Source organism: Balaenoptera physalus (genome assembly GCF_965194825.1).
Source record: "Balaenoptera physalus genome assembly, chromosome: 19".
In the NCBI taxonomy this organism is placed as follows: Eukaryota; Metazoa; Chordata; class Mammalia; order Artiodactyla; family Balaenopteridae; genus Balaenoptera; species Balaenoptera physalus.
Genome location: NC_138900.1, coordinates 57964347 through 57981480, shown reverse-complemented (window position 1 = coordinate 57981480; position 17134 = coordinate 57964347). Strand labels below are relative to the sequence as shown.

Sequence of the window (17134 nt, the reverse complement as noted above, 5' to 3'; positions counted from 1 at the left end):
AGACTGCAATCGTTAGCTTTCAAACAATAAAACAGACAAGAGAGGTACCCTGGGTCTACAGACTGCCTGAATTACATGGGATTGTTTACCTCTGCATTTTCTAGGGAAAGGGGCAATTCTTTAAATTCATCAAGGACCCCACAAAATTAAGAATCCTTGGTCTATCTGTTATGTCAACAGTGTAGATCTGTGGTCAGTGCCTGTGCTATGTACAGAGGAAATTATCAGTAATAACAGGAAAAGTGTGAGAGGGGCAGCCGAGAGCCTCCACCAAGGGGGAAAGCCATGCCACCCATGTGAGGTACTATTAAAATATTAGATGGTTTTCCTTCTGTGTCCCTATCGTGTTGCAGTTCAGTTGATTTGAATTTGACAATGATGACCCAAAGACCGAAAAAACCATGGCCTTCAGGGAAGCTGGATGAAGGATGGATGGAAACTGTACTATTTTTACAACTCTTCTGTAATTCTAAAATTTTATGTATCAAAGGAGGGATATATCTATATCTATATATATATCTATCTCTATCTATCTATCTATCTATCTATCTATCTATCTATCTATATGCATCCTTTGGAATATGATACAGTCTAGAAGACAAGTTCTATTATCTGAATGGATGAGGCTGACCTTGGAAATTTTGATAGCAAGTAGACTAGGGTAAGCACAGGGCAGTGTTTAAGAGCATGGACTCTGGGATTAAGAATTCCTGGATGTGATTCTCAGACCTAGTATTCACCCACTGTGTGAACTTCATCATTTTGCATACCCCTATTTTACAGATAAGAACACTGAGGCTCAGAGAGTTTAATAATGGATACCTACCTCATGTGGTGGTCACAGGACTTAAACGAAATAAGTAAAAACTGCCTGGCACATAGAAAGCATCCAGTGAGTGTTTGCTGTTAATGTGATTATGATAACAATTATTATCAAAGTGGAGACAGGAGATTTTAGAAAACATGAGCAGGCTGGTGAGATCAGGTAAAAGAATTCTAAGCCCTGAGAGCTGATGACCTTCCTTTGTGTCAGGTGGTTTCAGGAACTGAAGCTACAGAAAGAGGTGGTAGTCAGTGGGGTAAAATTGGGGGAAAAGTCAATGAATGTAGGATACAAGGAAACAAGCTGGGCTGACAGGGGTCACATTGGGAAATTTCTGCATCTTCAGAGACACAACAGAGAAGGGCAGGCCAATCAGTCATGAGGCTCCTAGAAGCCCTATATTATTAATAATTAACATAATAAACCCTGAACATCTCATAAGTCTGATTTGTTGGGAATCATCTTTTTGGAAATCAGGTAGGGCTTGATTTTTTTTTTTCTCAGATGGGTTTTTGATTCATAGGTACTTTTGAGTAAGACCGTTTCTTTCCTTTTTTATTTGGGGGCTTTGAGATCTTTCTGTAACAGGGATCTGATTGCCATCTTAATGAATTGTTAAAGTTCTGAGAAAACTTGCCTCTCACCCCCACTCCATCCCCGCCGTGTACACAATGACCTCTGAATGCTTTAGACCAGCTTTCGAAATGTAACTCCATTAACCCAAATGTGACAGTAAGAAACAAGTCCAAATATTATGAAAACGATGTAGCCGTGATCTGCAATCACTTTCCTCCATTCTAACTGTAGACAGAGCATGTTATTTCCCCCTTGAAGTTAACCATGATTTCAACATGATATGTTATCATTTTAATGTCTGTGGTCTTACTCAAGAATTGAGTGATGAAAAACCAAGACACATGAAAAATGGTCCATGGTAAAAGCCTATATTAAGAACACGTTCAGAAAGAGATTAAACTAATTGCATCCAGGGGAATGTGGGTTATGAGAGACTAGAATTGTGTTCCTCCTTACGGTTACCGTCTCTCAGTGTGTTTCTTTATTTGATATGAAATTCTATTAGAAAAAAGTTTGCCTGGATAATGAATGTAGTGATAACAGAAAGGGAAAACATCATGAAGCCAGAGAACTTTGGTTAAGTGAGGCTGATGATGGTGACTATGGGATGTGAACACAGACACAGGCTTTGATTTATTGTTTTCACTGATGGGGACATTTCACTTTTATATGGTCCATAGACTTGCTTACAGAGGTAGTTAATGTTAGAATGTCTTTTGATGGTGGTGGTGGTGGTGTGTGTGTGTGTAACAATGTGGGATAAATCAGAGATCTCCTAGAAATAGGGGAAGACATAGCTAGAAGAAATATTTTTGAGAGTACAAAGGAAATATTTCTTTTGAACATCCAGGTTCTAGAAATCTGGGGTCATGACAGAACAAAATCAGTGTCCTCCAGAAGTAATCTCTCTCATTAGTTTTCTTAAAAAAATAAGCATCTCTACCTTTCTTTATTATAAAAATCATGCTCACTTAGAATATCTGGAAAACAAAGAAAAGACAGGAAAAAATAAAAAGCCCCCAGCAAATACAACACTAAGATAAACAATGTGAACACATTTTTTTTGCAATAATTTCAAGTAAAATAAGTGTTTATTTCTACATAACTGCTGCTATCATGAATATACAATTATGTATCCTGCTTTGTATCCATGGTGAAAAATGTCCCCATATTACTGAAATATTATCTTAAAGTTTAAGGAGAGTGTGGCTCCCACGAACCCCGTGCAGGGTTCCCTACACAGCCAGCGCTGGAAGGAAGTGTACTCCACGGTTGGGCAAACACCCACCATCTGCTAATGCAGAGCATCCTTGCTCGGCATCACAGTCTTGATAAAGGGTGGAGTGGTATTGAAGAGAGAGGTCTCATGGCTTCTAATTCGTGCTGATTGCTAATCTTATTTCTGTCATAGTTGAATGACATTGTTTCCCGTCTCTGCCTTTCTTTCCCATTTGATGATTGCCGAGATACTTTCGGCTCTAGGATGCTCTGTCTCTAGACTTAGTATACCTTAGTACCATGGAACATTGGTTCTCCTCCTCCTCCCCCTTCCCCTTCCCCTCCCCTCCCCCTCCTCCCCCTCCTCCTTCTTCCATTTTTATCGTTTCAATGCCTTTCTATTGTGTCGTTGCTCTATTCCAGACACTGATGTGTTTTCTCATGTTGTGTTCGCAATCAGCCTGTGAAATAGGTGTTCCTGTTACCCTCACGTGACAAGCAAGGCACGTGAAGCTCACAGGGGCGGCGGAGCGAGTGGGGGAAGCTGAGCTTCCACGCTGCCATCCACTCACTCCTGGAGACAGGCTGCTTTCAAGGAGCTGAGCGGTCATCACCCCGAGCTGGACACTCACTCAGTCAGTCCACCAGACTAGTCTGTTGGTCACTCATTTACTCACTTGTTGGCTCACTGGTCATGGTAGACAGGATAACGACTCCTAAGATGTCCCTGTCTTAAGCCTCAGAAGTCGTAAACATGTTACGTGGCAGAAGGAAATTAAGGTTGCAGATGGAAACGTTTCCTAATCAACGATCCTTAATAGAGGCTAGTACGCAGGTAACCTGTGAGTATCAGGTGGGCCCAATATAATCACAAGAGTCTTTAAAAGCAGAAGCAGGAGGTGAAGAAGAGTCAGTGTCAGAGGTACGGGGTGTGAGAGTCAACAGCTACTGCTGGCCTTGCAGGTACAACGGGTCAAGAGCCAAGGGATGCAGTTGGCCCCCAGAAGCTGGAAAAGGCAGGGAGACAGATTCTCCTCTGGAACCTCCAGGAAGAAGTACAGCCTTGCTCACCTCCTGATTTTAGCCCAATGAGTCTGTCCTCAGATTTCTGACCTCCAGAAAGGTAAGATAATAAATTTGTATTATTCTGTGCTGTTCGGTATACAGTGATTTCTTACGCAGTCATTTTCGAAAGTAATACATGTGGTGGATTCTGAGAGAATTATCAGACGCCTGGAGTGTTACATTATTGATGCCCCGGGGCTCTGTGTGGTTGGTGGGAACAGCACGGGATTCTAGCAGGTATTGGCATTTGGAGCAGGTGGGTGGTATCTTCACGGTTCTGTGGAGTTGCTTGATTTAGAACGGGACTTGGCCAGTTGTCAGGGGCCTGGTTGGGACCAGCCCCTAGAAAGTGATCGGGCAGCGTCTCCAAGTATGAGTCGGTCAGGTTTGAAGGGATGTGGAATACTGTGGTCCGGGACAGTAGGATCAAGGGCAGTGCCGTCCAGTGGGAGCACACATAGTGTATGCGAGTCGGTTTTCAGTCTTCAGAAAATATATTTTATACTTTTTCTCTATCTTCCGAAGTTCAGACTTTTAGAAAAAGGAAGCGAATGTTGTTCAAAAAACAGTTATTGATTATTCTTGTAGTTGTTCATCCCATTTTTTAATTGAGCATTTACTTAACCATACCTTTTTCAAGGACATGTTAGAGTGTGTCATAGATAAAACCCAAAATATAACACATGCATGGGAATTGTGAAACTGGTCAGTAGTCCTGATGTTTTGCTGGTTGTTTTTTAGAGGAACTTTTTCAAATGGGAATTATATCAGACTGTTGGCTCAGAAAATATGAAAAGACAATGGAAACACACGTTGTTTGTTTCAACATGATGGAAACAGAAAATAATTCTCAGCAAGAAAGCATCACCCAAAGGCAAGAAGCCGAAATTGCAATAGTGGTTAATATATTAATATAATAAATCTAAGCCTAAATGCTTTCTCTTATGTTTAAACAAAAGAGCAATAATAATTCTATTTCTGTAAGACTATCCCTGGGAGTTATACATGAAAATATTTTTTTTTTCTGGGCAGTATTTGGATTTTCCTGTTCTCTCATCTACTTCTGAAACAATTTAATATCTGGTAACATCTGTTCAGTCAAGCTGTATTTCATACTCAGAACAGAACATGTGGCAGTGTATAAGAACACATTGCCACTGTTGTGAAGGATTCTTTGATTTATTGACTGTACTTAAAACCTTCTATTCTCCCCAAAGGAACAAAATCCAATAAAATAAAAATAAGAAATTGGGGCAAGGAAAGGAAATTGAGGAAGGAGTCCATATGATAACTCTGTGGATCAATATATTTACCATGGCTGACCTTCCAATTTGGCTCTGAGTTTCCTAGCAGCAAGTGCAAAACAAACTGACCCAAACCAAAAAGGAAAAGGAATTTAAAATATACAAGGTTCCCAGTGGCAGAAAGTTAGAATAAAAATAATTTTATAAGGGATTTCCACCATCACTCCATGTTTTTTCTCTTATTTTATTTATCTATTTTAAAAATCCTCTTGTGGTTTTTTTTTCTTTTTAATTAATTAATTAATTTACTTTTGGCTGCCTTGGGTCTTTGTTGCTGTGTGCGGGCTTTCTCTAGTTGCGCCGAGCAAGGGCTACTCTCTGTTGCGGTGCGTGGGTTTCTCATTGCGGTGGCTTCTCTTGTTGCGGAGCACGGGCTCTAGGCGCACGGGCTTCAGTAGTTGTGGCTCGCGGGCTCTAGGGCGCAGGCTCAGTAGTTGTGGCGCATGGGCTTAGTTGCTTCACGGCATGTGGGATCTTCCCGGACCAGGGCTCGAACCCGTATCCCCTGCATTGGCAGGTGGATCCTCAACCCCTGCGCCACCAGGGAAGCCCTTTTCTCTTATTTTAAACCATAGAAAATACTTTCTCACTGCAACCAAATCCAACGGCCAAGAACCCATCACTAAGTTCTAAGGCAGTAGTTCTCAAACTCTAACATGCATTGGAAATTCCTAGAGGGTCTATAAAAACAAATTCCTGGGTCCTATCCCCAGAGTTTCTGAGTCAATGTGGCCTGGGAATTTGCATTACTAACAGGTGTCCAGGTGATTCTGTTGCTGCTGGTCCAAGGACCGCATTTGGAGAATCACTCCTCTAAAGGAGATTTATAAAGTGATATCTCAGATGAGACACTCAGTAACCTGTGGGAAAATAACTTTAAAAGAAGTTCCACAGTGCATGCGGGGGCCTTTTTGACGTGTATGGTCCTTGGAAAGATTGTCAACCAAAATTAAAGCTACAACTCTGGGAAGGGGAATTTTACAGTAGGCTCAGTTGACATGGTCTGACAATGTCCAACATTTCTGATGTGCTACTTCATTTCATAGGTAGAGTTTAGAGTTCCTAAAGGAATAAATACATATTTCTAAATGTAGCTTACTTTCTTTAAATCTCTGTTCTTTTTAAGCTGGGGTTTTGATTAACTCAACTTTTTGAGCCCTCCTCATAGTTCTCTTAACTCAGAAGAAATGCATGCATGCTTTCCAATTCAGGATTGCTGTCTGCACATACGTGAACACAAAGAGTTTGCTTCCTCTACCTCCAGAAATCCCACTGGAAAGATGATAGAAGGAATGAACTCCTATTTGCCTAAGAATGGGAGAGGGAGTGTTCACTGTGTCAGAGAAGATCATGAATATATGGAGGTGAGGGTGAAGATGGAGTCACAGTTAGCTCATTTAAAAATATTTTTATTTTGAAATAACGATTGATTCACAGGGAGTTGAAAAAAATAATGTACAGGGAGATTCCATATAGGTTCCGTGAAGGGAGTTACCCTTAACCCAGGGTTCTCCACTTGTAATGTCTTGGATAACTAGCACAATATCAAAGCCAGAAAATCAACCTTGATACAAGCTACAGAGATTATTCAGATTTCATCAGTTTTACAATGCTCTGAGTGTGTGTTTGTATTTACAGTTTTATCACATGTGTATATTCATGTAACCAAAAGCACAATCAAGACACAGAAGTATTACATTATCACAAAGTGCTACCCCTTATAATCACACCCGTGCTGTGCCACACCCCCCTCCATCCGTAACTCCCAGCCACTACTAATGTGTTCTCTACCTCTATGAATTTTGTTATGGAATCATCCACTATATAACCTTGTGAGATTGGCTTTTTCACTCAGCATAGTTCTCTTGAGATCCAATCAAATTGTTGCAGGCATCAGTAACTTATTCTTTTTTATTGATGGTATGGATGTAACACAATTTTATTCCATGATATGGTTGTAACACAATTTATTTAATCATTTACTTATTGAAGGACATTTGGAGGAAGGGGCCCAGAGCACATCTAGGGCCAGGTGGTAATGGTTTGATTCAATTTGGGAATTATTCTTTCCTGGAGCCTCAAGACATTCCTGGCTTGGGTTCAGTAGGTTACAGAGGATGAGGGTTGGAGAAGAGGCAGGAATGAGGGTGATTATTGGAAGACCTCTCTAGAGCATTGGTATGGGCGTTAGTGCCCCAGAGTAAACACACTATGATCTGACATTTGGTGAAGGGATCAGTTGCTCTGTCTGCCTGCTCTGAACTGGTCCATCCTATAGTGAAGCCTGCTTACTCATACACTTCACCTCGAGTTCACTCTGATTCAGGGTAGAGGTCTGTTGGGGGCAAAAACCTACTAAAAAAACTGGAGACTCAATCCAGTGACATATTAATTGATGAAGCCCTGCATTGATAAGTATATACAGAAGGTCAAGACTACCAGACATTTGCAGGAAATCTCAACAATAGAGAAGAACCAAGATGAACAAACAGAATATTTGACTCTGGAATACAGAAATAATTCAAGAAACAGAAGAGAAATTCAACAAGCCCTAATTGTATTAGTGACTGTGGCCAAATGAAAAAGAGAAGAAATAAGGGAAATCAGAGTTCTTCTAAATCGGTTGTCTCAACCTAGGGTGATTAGCAACGTCTGGAGAGATTTTGATTGTGATGATGGGGGTTCTGGTGCTATTGGCATCTAGCAGGTAGAGGCCAGGGATGCTGCTAAACGTCCTTCAGTGCACAAGGTAGTTCCCGAAGACACAGAATTACTATCCTAAAATGTCAGTAGTACCAATGTTGAGAAACCTTGCTCTAAATTGAAACTATTATTGCTGTAATAGTCTTAAGAAAGAAATGTGCTTTAACACCTGGAAGAAACATTAAAAAAAATCTCTCAGAATGTAAACATGGGAGAACAGTTGACATAGATGATCAATATACAAGGGTCAAATCCCCAGTGACTAGGAGTTCCCTAAAGAGAGAATCGAGACAATGGAAATGAGGAAATAATCAAAGACATAATAGAAGATAGTTTGCCAGTGCTGAGCAAAGACACCAAGCACAGAGCAGGATGAGAGAATAAAGACACCAAACTAGATACAACCCACTTATATTTTAGAGCATTAAGGAGAATGAGACCATTAAAATATTAGGAGAAGCTGGGTGAGGTATATGGAAACTCAACAATTCATGTTGAATTAAACTAAAAGTAGTTCCAAATAAATTCTAAAGTGTCTCTAATCTGGTTTCCAATTTTCTCTTTGTTATAATTAACTCTGTAGGGAACACCCTGTGGCTTGTGGCTAGAACTTGATAGCAGACAGTTTGGTTATGGGTCTTGCCTTACTGAGGACTTGGTGCCCAAACCCAGTTCCCGTGTTCCTAGATCCGTCCCCTGTTGTCATGGAAAGGAACCTCAGTGATGATCCAGGCAGAGATGTTTATCTTACAGAGGAAGAAACTGAGTTCCACCAGATACAGGTTAATAATCCGAGTCAGGAAGTCAGGAAGTCTGATTCTCAGATGGTGGGCACTTCAAACAGTACCCAAGCCGCAGCGAGCCCACTGTGGGCTGGAGTTTTGTCTGAATCATGTCTCTGTCACCTTCAGTGGGTAATGCCCAAATGAATAGTCTTTCATGATTTTTTTTCTGTGCTCTCTCAATAGCCCTCCGTTTATTCATCTAAATGCCCTTGTAGTTCTCCTGAGCATTATAGTTACTAACGTACATTGCAAAGCTCTGGAGGATAACTTCTTATCTTGCAGAACAGAACCTCACAAAGCAAACACTACAGTGTCTTATACTTAATTAAAATAATATTAATTAATTAATTCAACAGATATTTAATGATTACCTACTATGTTCCAGGTACTCTTGAAGGGGCTAGACAGTGGACAAGATAGGTAAGGTCCTTGCCTTCATGGAGTTGGCATTTTGTAGAGTCAAACAATAAACTAATAGACATAATATCAGGCAGTTAGAAATGCACAGAGAGAATTAAATCCGGGTGAAGGGTAATAACTTGCTATCTTAGATAGGGCAGGCAGGAGAGGCATTGTAGCCAGATATGTGATTTTCAGAAAGAAAAATCTATGGTCGTCTTATCACCTTGGACTTACTTAGCCACAAAGGTTCAGAAATATATAATCATTTTTCATTAGTTTATCCCTTTTAGTACTCCCTTTGGGAAAGGTAATTGGACTCAGAATTCCAAGACGTTTTTCCAGGGCTGTAAGCCTGGGACATGAGACGTACTGCAGGAGCAGCGGAGGTTCTTATCAGAAATGTGATGAATCCCAGAGAGCACTCATGTTTTCAGGTAGAAAATTACGAGTCTCGCGAAAGTGTCTCCACAAACGGTTCCTTCAGCTCCCATTGTTGAGTGCTGTGTGTGTGCACTGAGATGTGAGGTGTGTGTTTAAGGTCGTGCCTGGATGTTGGCTCAACGATTCCCATCGTTTCTGGCTCATTTTCACCCCCATAACTGTGGCTGACGAGGTTATGAAAAGAGAAGAGGTGGAAAGGAAGGAGGCAAGGGCACTTATGCTGGTATCTGATGGCCTCCTGGACTCTTGTTTTGCTTCATCATTTAAAGTAATGAGATGGGGCTTCCCTGGTGGCGCAGTGGTTGAGAATCCGCCTGCCAATGCAGGGGACACGGGTTCGAGCCCTGGTCTGGGAGGATCCCACATGCCGCGGAGCAACTGGGCCCGTGAGCCACGACTACTGAGCCTGAGCGTCTGGAGCCTGTGCTCCGCAACAAGAGAGGCCGCGATGGGCCCGCGCACCGCGATGAAGAGTGGCCCCCGCTTGCCACAACTAGAGAAAGCCCTCGCACAGAAACGAAGACCCAACACAGCCAAAAATAAATAATAAATAAATAAATAAATAAATAAATAAAAGAACGTGAATTTCTCAAAAAAAATAAAATAAAATAAAGTAATGAGATGAAGGTATTCGTGTTTGCCTCTTCCTCTCCTCCCCTTATCCTGTGGGTTCTTCCTCCCCATGGACACTGTTACAAGATGCTCTAACGCTTCAGCCAACATCCCAGTTAAACGTCTAGATAACACCAACCCAACTGCCATCGGCGATGGCGTGAAACACGCCAAGGAAGATCAGCAGAACTGTCCAGCTAGCCAAGCCAACCCATAGAACCACAAGAAAGAACAACATGGCTGTTTGAAGCCACTAAGTGTTAGAGTGACTTGTTATGAGGCAACGTGTAACCAGAATAGGCTTTACACTTCATTATCCCACTACACGAGCTGCTAAGATGGAATTGTGGGGGGTTTTTTTTTCAGCATTGTTTTGAAAACAACAACAAAAATCATGCCAGTGCTTTGTGCTGGATGCCAACAGGCACCAGAAGCAGCCTGATGCGGGGAGGATTCAAAGACTGCCCTTTGCTATGAGCAAAGCACTTGGATGGCTGTTGAAATTAAAGCCAGTTCCAGGATGGCGTATCTAGAAAGCTGAGAATCCCTGTCTGGTTTGAGGGGCACCTAGAAAGAGCTGCCTGACAGTGCAGAACTTCTGCTTCTGGTGGGATAAGGGTGGGAGGGCAGGATACAATCCTAGACACCATAATTAGAGGCTATTTTCCCGGAAATCAGTATACCCAAACAGAGGCTAAAAATAGTTGAGCATTGTTTGCTGAGCCCAGCTGCTACCAGGGCTTTTGGCTCATGGCCTGGGACACCCCCCAACCCCATTTTCATGCTTTTCCTCTCTTCAACATTAGATTCCTTCAGTGCAAGAACTATGCATTCCTTTTGTTTGCTTTCAATCCAAGTAGAACCATTCCTTCTTGGATGGAGTCCTGAGGTTTCAAGGGTATTATGGGTCTACTTAACTGGGAGATGCTAGAAACGCGTTCCTTCGGACAGAGAAAAGAACCATCAAATAATGTATCACCATAGCTTTCAAAAGCTGTCACATGTAGAATAAAAAATTTGAGGTCGGTGCCATCGCTCACCTTGAGGTGAGGAGGAAGGCAGGTGTAGAGAGGTTTTGACTTTGCCAAAGGTCACGTAAGTATTAAATGGAGAGTTGGGATTTGAACCCTCTAATTATGGATTCCTAAGATGGGTACCACACAACAGGGTACTGTTTTTGGGTCCTTATTAATGGTGTCTTACATTATGAGTAAGTGCAGTAGGAGGGGTGGTCAGAGGAGGAGGTAGATCTGGGGACTTTCCAAAGGGACCTGATAGCCACTTGGAGTCACAGTAAACGTGGTTGTTGGGGAGGGCAGTCAGAGGCAGAGAGAATAGCAAAAGGGAGTCAGGGAAGCTTGTGATGGGTTTGAGAACGCACGAGGCATGAGTTTCTAGTATTTTCTCAAGTATTATCTTTTGTTTTCATAATAACCTTGCAAGCCAATAGAGAAAATAGAAGTCAATCTCCCTCTCATTCTTTCTCCTCACTACTAACCTCCCCCCGTGTGTGTTTGTGTGTGTGTGCGCACGCACGTACCTCCATTACCTTCATTCATGTATGTGCAATATACTCTTATTCGTATATACACAACATAGATGTTAGTGCCTTGTCCAGATCTCCTCTGTGGAGCAGTGTGTCCATTCCCCAGCTGCTGTAAATGTAGCTCCAGGGAGCTCATGGCTGGCCTCCATCTCCAAAGAATTATCTTCACCTGAGAGTAGCCTCTTCGCCCAAGAGAAATTAATTATTATCTCCATCCTGGGGGCATTCCAGTGCCTGATAATGGGGTAAAAAAAAAAAAGGATGACCCTCTTGTCTCACAATGGGGACGATTCTGAGTTACAGATTTATATGTTATGCTCCTGGTCTGTTTAATCTTCTCTTGTGAGTCAGGCTAAGCCTAAGCCTAACCCTAACCATATCCTTGTTCAGCACTTTCCCCTTTCTCTCTTGCTTCACCTCCCTTACAGGTTGGTGTCCCTCAATTAATCACATGCCTCTGAATCCCTGTCTCAGGCTCTCCTTCTAGAGAACCTCATCTTTACGTAAACGCACACACACATACATGCATACATACACATAAAATGTGCAACTCCTTATTTTGCAGATAATAGATATGAAGCCGCTTAAGGTAAAAAAAAAAAAAAAAAAAAAAAAAAAAAAGACTTGACCAAGTTCACATGATGAGTTAATGTCAAAACTGAGTAGGGAGCCTTTTATTCCAAATGCAAATCTTGCCATTGTTTCAAACTAGATTGGCTAAAGTATATAATAGTCTTGCTTCATTAATTCATGGTTTTTCTGGAGTTGATTATATATGGAGGAACCTGTAGTTTTACTTGTTTCAATCCTGCAAGGTCTGCTGAAAGTAAAGAAGTCTCACTCTGGTTGATTTCAACAAGAAAGGTGGATATAGGTAACTTAACTGGAAGATGGGTATAGTTTTATACAAGCTTTGCTCTGCAGAGTAAGTGAGAAATGTGCTGGCAGAGAAATGCTATCTGTCTCCAAGGTCAGACTTCTTTCAACCTGCAATGCATGGAAATTGTGGAATGGGGCTGTCGGAAATTTTACACATTCATAAATATTGATAGGCTGACAAAGAATTTTAATTTTGAGATGTCTGACTCTGATTATTTCTGAAACATAAACATCTTTTAATTCTCCCCTAAGGCCAAAGATCAAGCTTTGGCTGTCATCTTTTAGATAAGGCATCTGACTGTTCGATGTAATCCAGATTTGTACACATTTCTGCCCAGGGAAGCTAACCATTCAGCTGTCAAAGGAATGAGAAAGCTTGCTCTTGCCTGGGAGCTCCTTGTTTATTTTGCTGTGTTATCCTCAGCCAAACCCTGAGGGAGCACATATACACTCTGCCCAGGAATCTCCCACCTTGGGTGGGGGTAGGTAGGGTTCTCCAGAATAACCCTTTCCTTTTCTTTTCCTTTTTCAGATGAATTCTGATCTTCATTTTATTTTTAAATTTTTTAGTTGTATTGTAGTAAGAACACTTAACACATGAGATTTACACTCTTGACACATTTTTTTGTGTGTCTTCCTCCATTTCTTTCTTTTTTTATTTTTTAAGTTTTTGTTGGAGAATTGTTGATTTACAGTGTTGTGTTAGGTTCAGGTGTACAGCAAAGTGAATCAGTTATACATGTACATATATCCACTCTTTTTAAGATTCTTTTCCCATATAGGTCATTACAGAGTATTATGTAGAGTTCCTTGTGCTATACAGTAGGTCTTATTAGTTATATATTTTATATATATAGTGTATATATGTCAGTCCCAACCTCCCAACTTATCCCTCCCCCCCTTTCCCCCCTGTTACCCACAAGATTGTTTTCTACATCTGTGGCTCTATTTCTGTTTTATAAATAAGTTCACTTGTACCATTTTTTTTTTAAAGATTCTACATATGTGATATTATACGGTATTTGTCTTGACAGATTTTTAAGTGTACAATATAGTATTGTTAACTGTAGACACAGTGCTGTATAGTAGATCTCTAGAGCTTATTTATCTCACATTACTGAAGCTTTGAGCCCATGATCACTGATCTCTAGAACATACTCATCTTGCATTACTAAAACTTCAAACACCTTTCTGCTCTTTGCTTCTATGAGTTTGACTATGTTATTTACCTCATGAAAGTGGACTCATGCTGTTATCAACAACAACAGACAAGTGTTGATGAGGATGTGGAGAAATTGGAACCCTTTACGCTGTTGATGGGAGTGCAGAATGGTGAAGCTGCTATGGAAAATGGTACGGAGGTTCCTCAAAACATTAAAAATAGAATCCTTCGCTTTTCAAATGCAATACTTCGGCAGCTTCTCACTGTGCTTGGAATGAAATCCAAACTAGTAACTACAGCCTGGGAGATCTCACAGTCTTTCTCTCCCTTACCTCTTTGATCTCACATTCTCCTTCTTCACTGCTTCAGCCACCATCATCTTTCAGTTCCTTTAACACCCAGTCTGTTTCCTGCTTGGAGGTCTTTGCTCATGCTGTTCCATCTTCTTGAGATACTCTTCCCCCAGATCTGCTCTTAGTCTTAATTGAAAGCTCATCTCCACACAGAGGCCTTTCGTGATCATGATGGTTAGTCTATGTCAGAGTGCTCTGCTTTACATTTTCCTTCAGGAGTTTCATCATGAAATGCAAATATTTATCTGCTCCTTTAATTGTTATCTTGAAAGTAAGGACCATGTCTGTTTTGTTTTCATCCTCTGTTTCCTCCTTCCTACTTCTTTTTGGGTTATTTAAACATTTAAAAAATTATCTGCCTTTTTTTATTCTTTTAAATCTTTTATCTATTTTATCTTTGTAAAGTGTTTAAGTAGTTGTTTTAGGGTTTATTATATGTATATATAAGTATGTGTGCGTGTATGTAAATGTGTGTGTATGTATATATATTAGCTTTCCACTCTTTACTGAAAATCAACATTTAACCATTTCCAGTGGAATGTAAACACCTTACCACGACGTGCATCATAAGCATCTCTTTACATTACACCATATACATCTTTTTACATTCCATCGTATGCATGTCTTTATGCCCCCCTTTATAATTGTCTCATACAGTAAATCTACATATATTGAAAGCCCCAATAGACAAAGTTTTAATTTTTCTTTCAACCTTCAAATGTATTTTAAGGGCCTTGAAAGAAGAGTAGTCTATTATATTTATTCTTTCTTCTGCTCTTTCATCATGACTGATACTCCACATTTTTATCTGGCATAATTTCTCTTCTTCCTGAAGAACTTCTTTTAGCAATTTGGATAGAGCAGGTCTGTTCTAGCTGAGTTTTTACATAGTTTTTCTTCATCTGAGAATGTCCTTATTTCACCTTTATTTCTGAAGGATATTTTTGCTGGATATAGAATTTGCACTGGCAGTTGTTTTATTTCAAAACTTTAAAAATATTGTGCCATTTTCTTATGGCCCCATGGTTTCTAATGAGAAATCTACAGTAATTTCAATTGTTGTTCCATTATAGATAATGAGTTTATTCTTTGTCTTTCGTTCTTAACTGTTTGATTATGCTGTGTCTTAGTGTGGATTTATTTTGGTTTATCCTTTTTGGAGTTTACTCAGCTTCTTGGATCTGTAGGTTTGGGTCTTTCATCAAATTTGGGCCATTTTCAACCATTATTCTTTAAATAGTTTTCAGTACTATACTGTCTCATTTCTGGGATTTTGGTCATGTGAATGTTAAAATTCTAGTCATTATCACATAGATCCCTGAGGCTATGTTCCTTTTTTTTTTTTTCCAATCTTTTTGTCTATGTTCAGATTGGATAATTTCTATTCATCTATCTACAATTTTGGTGACTCTTTATTCTGTCATCTTTATTCTGCTATTAAGTTCATCCAGTAAATTTTTCTTTCAGTTTTGTTTTTCAGTTCTAAAACTATTTGAGTCTTCTTTATATCTTCTGTTTCTTTACTGAGACTTATATTTCCTTTTGTTTCAAAGTGTTTATAGTTGCTTGCTCAAGCATTTTTATCCTAGTTTTAAAAAAGTCTTTGTCAGGTAATTTCAACATTTGTATTATCTCAGTGTTGTTGTCTGTCGATCATCTTTTGCCATATGAATTCAGATTTTCCTGGGGTTTTTTTCCCCTGATTTTTTATATGCTGAGTAATTTTGGATTGTATCCTGAACTTTTTTAGTGTTAGGTTAAGAGACTCTGGGTCTTTCTAAAATCCTTGGAGAATGTTGATGTTTTTCTTTCAGCAGTCAGTTGACCTATTTTTATGGTCAGGCCCCAAGTTCTATCCCACATTCTGTGGGCTATGATTCTAATGTCCTCTGGTTTTCAAAGCATTTTCAATGCTATTCAGATCTGTCCTGCGTGTTCTCCACCTAGTGGCCAGTCTGGGTCCTGGGAGGTAGTTTGACTTTGATCAACGTGCTTGGTGTGCTGAATAGGATCAGATCAATGCCTGCACTGTAGGGGAGTGAACCCCAGAGTTGATGAACACATTTATGGGTCTGTTTTCCTGAGTTCTCTTCTTGTGATCTTTCAGTATTTTCTCGTTCCCTAGGGCTCTTCCTTTTTTGTCCTCTGAGAACTAAGGATTAGTCACTTCAGTTGTCTGTGTCAAGGGCCAATGGTGGCAGAACAGAGGGAGGAAAATAAAGGTCCTCCCCACCCTCTTGGGATTGCAACTTCACCAAATTGACAGAAACATTCTTCTCCATCAGAGTTTTGGCTCCCATGGGCTCCTTCTTCTAGTCACTTCTACCACCCTTACAAAATTGATTGGGGGTGTGAGAAATAGAGAAAAGAAAAAGAAAACAAAACAGGAAATTTCCATATTGTCTTTTGGAGTTAGAAGTTCCTTCTTCAGGGCTTCAGACCAGAATGAAGTAGCTTCTCTGGAGGCTTCCTCTGCTCTGTCCTGGTGTCCACTGCCAAGTCTAGAGTGTTGAGTTCAAGACAAAGTATACTAGAGGGAAAAGAAGTGGAAAACCCACCACCAGTTCAGTGTTACTTTAAATTCTGATTTTATTGCCACAATTTACTTTTCAGAGTCCTCAAATAACAGCTTCATGCATCAGGTCCATGTTTTTATAGCTATATTCAGTGGGAGAGGCAGGGTGGAGTGTGTTTCCTCCATGTTTCCTGGAATCAGAAATCCTTAATTATTAATTTAGCAGGATACGTAGCCTTCCGGTTTTACTGTTTATTCACCAGTCCAGACAGCTGCCCTATTTTGTTCTTGGGGAGCAGGAGGAAATGGAGAAAACAGATACTAGAAAGACCTCTGGACTTGGAAGCTGTGAGATCTGAGTTCTAATTCTAGTGTTGGTGTGGAGTAGTCATGTAATCCTAGACAAGTTAATATCTCTAGATTGTTGTGTAAAATGTGAATACGGTAATATTATCTGCCCTTCTTACACCGTCCACCCGCATCCAGGGTCATTGTGATGATCAAATAAGGTAGTGGATGGGGTAATACTTTGCACAAAGTGGTATAAAGAGAGAATGAATTCTTCTTCTGTGACCTGTGGAAAGTGGTGAGAGAAGTATTCTTGGGCTGGGGCAGGAGGTGGCACCTCTGCAGGGATGGAGGATTATGCAGCTTGTCTGTGCCATCGGGCTGCCCGCCCCCCCCCCCCCAGAACTCTCTCATCCACTTGTGCACTCTCTGTAGCGTCATTCCCAGGTTACCGTTCTTCCT

General features: G+C 40.5%; 1 protein-coding gene across 1 annotated transcript in view; it reads left to right on the top strand.

Moving 5' to 3' along the window:
- ADAMTS18 (ADAM metallopeptidase with thrombospondin type 1 motif 18) overlaps positions 1 to 17134 on the top strand; it is a 425082-nt gene that overhangs the window by 110574 nt on the left and 297374 nt on the right. Inside the window, exon 5 of the mRNA XM_082438969.1 lies at positions 3078 to 3740. The gene's annotated coding sequence lies outside the window, so the exon portion shown is untranslated. The remainder of the gene's footprint in view (positions 1 to 3077; positions 3741 to 17134) is intronic.